The sequence below is a fragment of the Moschus berezovskii genome, chromosome 19, assembly GCF_049115385.1.
Source record: "Moschus berezovskii isolate FMDL1 chromosome 19, NW_MosBer_1.0, whole genome shotgun sequence".
Lineage (NCBI taxonomy): Eukaryota > Metazoa > Chordata > Mammalia > Artiodactyla > Moschidae > Moschus > Moschus berezovskii.
Window position 1 is genome coordinate 54791783 of NC_142478.1, and position 8271 is coordinate 54800053.

General features: G+C 46.9%; 1 non-coding gene across 1 annotated transcript; it reads left to right on the plus strand.

Annotated features, from left to right (window-relative positions):
- Positions 1-1363: 1363 nt before the first annotated feature.
- Positions 1364-1436, plus strand: TRNAV-GAC (transfer RNA valine (anticodon GAC)). The gene has a single exon. It is a non-coding gene; the product is annotated as a tRNA-Val (tRNA).
- Positions 1437-8271: the final 6835 nt, after the last annotated feature.

The following is an 8271-nucleotide window of genomic DNA, read 5'->3' on the forward strand; positions in this document are numbered from 1 at the left end:
CCTCACTCCTCCCATTTTTTCTCTTCTCTTTTTCCAGCGTCAGCTGCAGGCTGAGCCCCCAGCGGCTGCTCCTCAGTGGCTGGGAAGCCCTGTCAGAGGGTGCATTTTTGGGAATCCAGTTGGCCAAGGCACTGTGTTATTCTATCATCAGCAGGCGTTTTCCCTAGAAGTCCCGCCAAACCTTTGTAGGATGCCCTGACAGTCTAGTGCTGAGCTGGAAGAAACAACTGCACAAGATTAAGACTAATAAAACGGATTCCATCTTAAAAAATGGCCAAATGCTCCCGAGATGGCAGAAATGGAGAGAACAGAGATTTTGAGAGTTACCTCTTGAAAGAAAATAACACATCATCACTCAAGTTCAAGGAATTTCCTGGTACTATCATTGGAAAAGTGGAGAAAAGGTCCCAAGCCACAAGTTGAAAGTTAGAAAGAACAGAACCAGAGAAAGCCAGGGACCCAGGGCCAGCTGCTCGGGGCCACCCAGCCTACTGCTCCCAAGGTTAGCGTGCATCCCAGAGCTGCACAGGGTGGCCAGCTCAGGAATCGCCCATCGGGGGACTGAGCTAGGTGCACTTGTGGGTAACTTGGCTAATCGCTCTCGTAGTCTCTTTCAATGAAGAGCATCCTTGTTCAGCACCTCTGAGCCTCTGTCGATTGTGCTATCGTGACGCCTCTGTGGCAGCCTGGGACACCCTGGGTGATGGTCTCAGTCTCCCAACACAAGGTTTAAAGGGCTGGTCAGTTGCATCAACTCCCTGACCCAGTTTAACGAATGTGAGAGAACTCTCCATTTAGGGACTCAAACTGAGGTTAAAATAGGGTTGGCTGTTGCTGTTGTTTTTTTTTTTTCTTTCTATCATTTATTTAAACAGTATTTACTGAGCCTCAGCTATCTGCCAGGTGCTGGAGAGGAAGCAGTGAAGAAAAGGATCGAGGTCCTGCCCTTCTGGAGCTGACAGTCCAGTGAGGGAAACAGGGAATATTCACCAGGTATTAGTCAGTTGCATACTTTGCTAGAAGAAAAGACAGAGCAGGAGGCCTGCGCGGTCAGCATAAGCCTCACTGAGAAAGGGACACTGGAGTAAATATCCACGATCAGGGACTTCCCGGGTGGCTAAGACTCCAAATTCCCAGTGCAGGGGGCCTGGGTTCAGTCCCCAGTCTGGGAGCTAGATCCCACATGCCACATGCAGATCAAAGATTCTGCATGCCATAACTAAGACCCGGTATAGCCAAATAAATATTTTTTTTTATAAGATTCAGGATCAGGAAGTGTGGCAGATATATAATTCCCCAAAGATGTCCACATCCCGATCCCAAAACCTGTAAATGGCATTGTGTATGGACCTATGAACAGGTGGCCGAAATAGTTCAGTTGGGAGAGTGTTAGACTGACGATTTAAAGGTCCCTGGTTCAATCCCGGGTTTCGGCAACTGTTTCTGACCCTTTGCTTCCCTGGTGGCTCAGCTGATAAAGAATCTGCCTGCAATGCAGGAGACCTGGGCTCAGTCCTTAGGTTGGGAAGATCTCCTGGAGTAGGGCACGGCAACCCACTCCAGTATGCTTGCCTGGAGAATCCCCATGGGCAGAGGATCCTGGTGGGCTACAGTCCATGGGATCACAAAGAGTCAGATGCAACTGAGAGACTAGGCACAGCACATGGACCTCAGGTGGCAAAAGGGCTTTTGCAGGTGTGATTCAGTTAAAGATCTTGGGATGGGAAAATTATCTGGGTGAGCCCAACGTCATGGCAAGAGTACAATGTGTTGATTTGTTACACTTGTATGTTGCAAAATAATCACCCCCAAAGCATTAGCCAACACCTCCATTCCATCCCATAATTGCCATTTCCTTTTTTTATTTTTTATTTTCTTTTCTTCTTGGTCACACCATGAGGCTTGTGGGATCTCAGTTCTCTGACCAAGGATGCAAGCTGGGCCCTCAACAGTGACAGCGAGGAGTCCTAACCACTGGGAAGTCCCACCATTTCATTTTCACAGTGAGAACATTAAAGATCTAATATCTTAGCAACTTCAAGCATATAATGTGATCACCATGCTGGACATCAGATTTCCAGAACTAGTTTTTTTTTTTTTTAATGTATTTCTTTCTTTATTGGGGTGTGCCAGGTATTAGTTGCGGCATGCAGGATCTTTCAGTCAAGGCATATGAACTCTTAGTTGCGGCATATGGGATCTAGTTCCCTGACCTGGGATTCCAGGCCTCCTGCATTGGGAGCATAGAGTCTTAGCCACACGACCACCAGGGAATTCCCTATATTTGTCTTATAATTGGGAGTTTGTACCCTTTGGCCAACATCCTCCTAATTCCGCCAACCTCCCAGCCCCTGGTAACCACTATTCTATCCTCTGCTTCATAAAACTCATGAAACTTTGACTTTTCTCGATTCCACATATAAATGAGATTATACAGTTTATCTCTCTCTGTCTGACTTATCTCAGCCTCAAGGTCCATTCAGGATGTCACAAAGGGCAGGATTTCCTTTTAGTCTAGTGTCTGAATAATATTCCATTGCGTATATATAATGCATCTTCTCTATCCATTCATCCCTTGATGGACGTTTAGGTTGTTTTCATATCCGGGCTATTGTGAAAAATGTATTTCCTGTGTTTTCAACCCAGCACCTAGACACAAGGACTGACCTATTATTCTGATGTAAAGAAGAAAACATAGCTTCCCGTGCCCTCCCACATGGTATTTTAGAAGTTAGTAAAAATAACTATCCTGCCCCAAAATACCAGCACTCTGATCACAGTGCCTGAAATTCCACTGTTTGACATGCACTCCTTTAGATACAGTCCCCTGTGGATTCATTCATTCAAGGCCTGGCATGTTGATTGAACGCTTGCCGTGTGCCAGACACTATTCTCTATGCTGAGAATTTAGCAATAAACAAAACAGTGATGTTTGGGGAAGACAATGAGGCCAAAAGGTCATAACTAGTGCAGTAGGAGAATAGAGCCTTGGAAGCCAGGGAAAGAAAGCATTTTAAGAATGCTGCAGATCACCTGAGCCCATGCACCACCACAGCTGAGGCCTCGCTCCAGAGCTTTAAGCCGCAGTTACTAAGCTTGTGTGCCTAGAGACCGTACTCCACAAGAGAAGCCGCCACAGTGAGAAGCCCGCACATGGCAACACACAGTAGCCCCCACTTGCCCCAGCTGGAGAAAGCCTGTGGGCAGCAACGAAGCCCCAGTGCAGCCAAAGACACAACAAATAAATATTAAAACAAAGAGGAAGGAGGTGTGATTGACAACCGCTGCCTACCGCTAAACAGGGTAAGGTGAAGACTGAGAATTTACTTTGGGATTTGGTAAAAGGGATGTCACTGAGAACCTTGACAAGAGCTGTTTATCTGGAGTAGAGAAAGAAATGCACGACAAGATTAGGTTCAAAAAAGCCTGGTAATTAAGGCAGTGGGATCGCTGAGTATCGTCCAAGCCTCCCACGTGTAGATCTACAAGTGGTACACTGCACAACACAGAGGTGCCCCCGACACAGGCCATGATATGAATGCTGCTTCTTGGAGTTCCCAGATGGGCAGTCCTGGTACAGATGAATCTTTCTGGAATTTTTGCTATGAAGGGCAACAGAGAAGTTGGGCAATAGTTATAAGGGTATGTGGAATCAAGGAAGAATTTTTTTCAAGATAGGATTTATAATGACAAGTTTGTCACTAATAGGAGTGACTTAGTAGGAAATGACAAATTGATTGAAACCAAATATCCCATAAGATGTAGTGACTTACCAGCTAGGGGGAAATTCCTTGACAGTAAACTAAAAGCAAACCAGTGTGTGAAGAAAGGGAAGAGACCAAAGCCTGGGAGAAGAGAAATAAACTCAACAGTTTCAAATATGAACTTCATTGGTTCCCCTGCTTCTACTTTAATCTGAGACGATGTTCCCAGAAAGGGAAAACTTAACAGAAAAGGATGCTTCTCTCATATGTGAATTCCATGCACAGTGGCACCTGGATAAGAGAGGGGAAATTTGATATGTATATCAGTTAGGAATACTTTTGGCTGTAAATAACAGAAAATCCAAACTATTAGTAGACTGAACAGGATACAAGTTTATTTCTTCCTTACTTAAAAGAAGCCTATAAATAGGCAGCCAAAGACTGACATGGTGGCAATATGATGCCATCAGGGACTCAAGCTCCTTCTATATTTCTGTTTCATTCTCCCAACATGTAGCTTCCATCCTCAAGGTCATCTCATGGTCCAAGATGGCTGCTGGAGCTCTAGCCATCAAGCCTACCTTCCAGGCAATAGGAAGAAAGACCAGAAAGGGCTCTCCTCCCAGCTGAGTCAGCTCTCTTTAAGAAGACTTCTTGGAAGTGCCATGCCACACTTCCACTTCCACTGGTTCAGAACTCAGTCTCAAGGGTAGGCTCAGCCACAGGGGAAGCCAAGAAATGCAGTTTGTGGTTGGGCAGAGTATCCGGACTCCTTCTGAGGAACAAGGAAAGAATGGCTATTTAGGTAGGCAACGAGATGTCACTGACTCAGAGAGTTTTTCCCAGAGTCATTCAAATGATGCCTCATCACCAATACCGAGGTTAACCTCAGACCAACCCCAGGGGAGAGAGGGGGGCAGAATGGGGAGAGCCTTGTTCTTGAGCTTGGAAAGGACAGAGAAATCACATTTAAATGTGACAGCTCCCTGTGGGTGGAGACACAGCTACTGTTGGGAGTGTGATGACCCTCACAGACTAGCTGCCAGCTCCCCAGGGCACCCCAAAGTCACGTGCAAGACCTGGGCCTTGTAGCATTAACCCTGGGATGCCTGGGGTGGGCGGGGAGTCCTAGATTTTCCGGGGACTTGTTCCCAGGAGGCAAGCAGCAAGTCCAAGCCTCTGGGCCAGCTCCCACTGCCTTGGCTGGTGTGTTTTATCTCATTGCAGCCTCTGCCCTTTGTCAGAGAATGTAAATTCCTACCTCTTCCCTTTACTTTCCTGCTCAGGAAGTGGTGGAAAAGACGTTAGGGTCCCAGGACATGCCTCGTGTGGCCCAATATTCCTCGTGGCTGCTGAGCTGACATCAATTCACGGAATTTTTTACAACAGGCTTCTCTCTTCCTGCTGAGAAGCTCCCTGGATAGAACAACAGAGAGATCTACGGGGGGTTCAGCCAGGAAGAAAGGACTGTGAGTAAGTCAGACCTCATGGCTCCTTCAAACACTCAGAGGTAACATTAATCTGGACACTTGGATGAAAGGCCCAGCTCTGCATGCCAGGCCATTTCTAAGCTACATGGCCAGAAAGCATCTCTGGATGCAGAGACCTGTGGCTCTCCTTTGCGGTGTGTGAGCCCAGGACTGGGAAGACTCATGCTTTCCCTGGGCCGTCTCACTGTCTTTCTTTCCGCTACCAATTTAGAAGCAGTGTTTAATAAGAAAAACAGAAGCCACAGGAAGAAGGAGACCCTGGAAACAATATATGTGGCAAAAGCCTTTGCATTTCGGTTGCTCTCAATTAGGACACCCCATTGTCTCTAGGGCCGGAAGCCTGCCAGGAATTAAAGACCAGTGATGACCACATCTGAACCCAGCCCCCACCCCCACCCCAGGGAATGTTTTCTGCAAACCAGAGCAAGGATGGCCCCCATGGACCTGCTGATCCCCTCTCCTGGACGTGGGCTGCTTTTTCTTTCTCCCCTCCTTCCTTCCCTTCTGCTCTCTGTCCACCTCTTCTTACTTTTTCTTCTCTCTGTCCCATTACCCTTTTCCCCTTCTTTGTCAAGGTCTTTAGTCCTCTTAGTAGACATCCCTCAAGTTGACTCCCTTGAGGGATGCCAGGATTAGAAGACATCCCTCTAATACTTGAGAATGAGGATTAGAAACAACATATATAAGTGGCCAATAGAGTCCCTGTGTGGCAGCCAGTCTCCAATATGGCCCCAGTGATCCTGGCCTCAAGCTTTACAGGTTGACTGAGTGACGTGTAGGGCTAAATGCATTCCTGCTTAAGACATCGCATGTCAAGAGAAGGATTCGTCATAACAACAGCCATGTTTACTGATTGCTTCTGAGTTCTTTTTTTTTTTTTTGGCTGCTCTGTGTAGCTTGAAGGATCTTAGTTCCCCCACCAGGGATCAAACCCGTGCCCCCTGCATTGGCAGCATGGAGTTTTAACCACTGGACCACCAGGGAAATCCCTTACTGATTGCTTATTATGTGCCAGACACTGTCCTCAGCACTTAACGATCGTTAGCTCATTGGTTCCCCAAGACAATCTCATGTTGCTGGTATTTATGTTTCCTCTGTTGAATGGAGAAGGTGGCCTTCAGATTAGAAGGTCTGAGGAAAGAGACTGAGTGATTTCTTCCTGTTCTGCTGCTTCTGTGGGGAGCTCCTCTTGAAACTCCCCATGGGGTCCTTGTGAAGGAGCTCATTTCCTTCATGGAGGCTGGAGAAGGCGTGTGCTTATGATCAGACTATAAAAAAAAGGCAGGGGATGGGACTTCCCTGGTGGTCCAGCAGTTAAGACTGTGCTCTCAATGCAGGGGGCCCAGGTTCAATCCCTGGTCAGGGAACTGGATCCCACATGCTACGACTAAAGACCCCCCATGCCACAACTAAGATGAGGCACAGCCAAATAAATATTAATTTTAAAGGCAGCAGACTTCTTATTCTATGGGCGGGCACAGGTTGACGCAGCAGGTGATAATGGGTGACAACTAGTATGGGATTCTACTTGGTCACAACCGGCTAACCAGTTGTCACACCTCTTCCTTCTGTCCCACGTGATTTGGAGTTATTGAATCAGTCAGCATGCATGTCTTTGGCAGTAGCAGGAAGCCCACACAAAAGTTAATGTTGGAGACATTGAACATCTCCCTGAGGAAGACATCCAGAGGTAGAGTGGTTCCAGGGTAGATTACTTCAATAGCTCATTGATGGCATCAAGGACTCAGATTCTATCTTTCTGACTATCATCCTCAATGTCACCCCTCATGGTCTCAAGGTGGCTGCCACAGCTCCAGACCAACATCCACACACAACATCCAGAAGTGGAAAGGGGGCTGCATCCTTCTTGTGTCTCTTTATAGAAGCAAAAAATCCTTTCCCAGTAGCCCCCAGGAGACTTCTCACACCCCATTGACTGGAACTGGCCACGTGTCCATGTCTAAACCAGAAACAGGCAAAAGGGATGGAGCCACATGTTTGCATCAGTGGATCAGGATTTACCCACCCTGGGTGGGGGAGGGGTGGGCATAGAAGAGGCACACAGCTATTAGGTGAAAAATTAATATGTTCTTCCTCAGGCATCTTCCTTACTGACGTGTTCCATCTACCCCACCCTTACAAACTTTCAGGCCGATGAGTTCAATATTCAGCTTCTTTGTAGGCTAAGTGCTCTTCCATGGTGGCTCAGCAGTAAACACGCTTGCAATGTAAGAGACACAGGTTCAATCCCTGGGTCAGGAATATCCCTTGGAGAAGGAAATGGCAACCCATTCCAGTATCCTTGCCTGGGAAATTCCATGGACAGAGGAGCCGAGGTAAACTACCTGCTCTAAATGCAAAATATGTGAACTGCATCTTTTACCAATTCTTTCGCCTTGACACACAGAGCTTTGCCTTGCCAGTCTGTATCTGATCAAAGGTCAATAATGAGACAGTTAAAACAAAAATGGGTGCAAGTTCCTGGCTTGCCTCGATTCAGAGACAAGCACGTGCAGACATTTGGGGTGTTTCTGTAACAAACTCTGAGCTCTGCCTGGGCTTAGAAAAGACTGGTGTCACATAGAAGACACACAGGGCCAGGGAAAGTTTAGGCTGATTCAGTAGCAGGTCTGAAAGAGGGAACCAGAGACAGGAGAGACTGAGATGGACATGCGGACAACACAGAAAGATACAGACAGACAGGGAGAGAGCTTGTACTAGGTTCTTTCATCTCCTTCCCATGCAGTGATATGGAAATACTGCTCCAAAGAAACAGACATCTGAGCCCTTAAGACGCAGAACATCTCATAGAATCCCCAAACAATGTCACCATATCATCCCATAATCAGTCCTAAATCCTAGACCACAGGACCACTTGCACAAAATTTCACAGCTGGCCCTGAACAGAACTGGGTGTGCTTAGATCCCACCCCCAAACCTGGCACTGTTACAAAATAAGAAAATTTTTAAAAAGTGTGTTAAGCTTTCACCACGTGCCAAGGACTGTCCTTGGTGTTTTATCTTCCTCACCTCATCTGATCTTCCCAAGAAAGACGGAAGGTGGGTGTTATTTTTAA